The sequence below is a fragment of the Engraulis encrasicolus genome, chromosome 19 (assembly GCF_034702125.1).
Source record: "Engraulis encrasicolus isolate BLACKSEA-1 chromosome 19, IST_EnEncr_1.0, whole genome shotgun sequence".
NCBI lineage: Eukaryota > Metazoa > Chordata > Actinopteri > Clupeiformes > Engraulidae > Engraulis > Engraulis encrasicolus.
In genome coordinates, this window is record NC_085875.1 from 3181952 (window position 1) to 3182515 (window position 564).

Genomic DNA, 564 nt, shown 5'->3' on the forward strand with positions numbered 1-564 from the left:
GTCATTTTTTCTGAAGACGACAACTATTTTTCTGAGGACGACAACCTTTTTTCCGAGGATGACAACGTTTTTTCTGAGGACATCAATGTTTTTTCTGAGGATGACAAAGTTTTGTCTGAGGATGATTTTTTTTTCTGAGGACGACAAAGTTTCGTCTGAGGATGACAATTTTCTCCCTGAGACTGACAGAGTTTTATGTGAGTCTGATACCTGAGTCTGATATCTGATAATGTCCTAAAATGAACGCCGTACCAGTGTTTAGTATAGTTCTACATAGCACTCCAAACGACAAGACACGACACGACACAAGCTGTGTGCATTGAATAAAGTGTACTATGCATTCGCCGGAGAAGACATTTGGCGCAAATTCTCAAATAGGGTGACGTCGGGATGGTGTGGGACTGTACAGACTACCATAATAGGAAAAATAGGGGGGGCGAGATCCAAAATGGGAGGGGCGAGATCTCAGACATCCAGACCTGCCCACGTCTGCAAACTGCAGTTGGATGCTACTCTCGAATGGATCGTGACTAACCGCGAAGCGCGTCCCCATGTCCGCCGTTT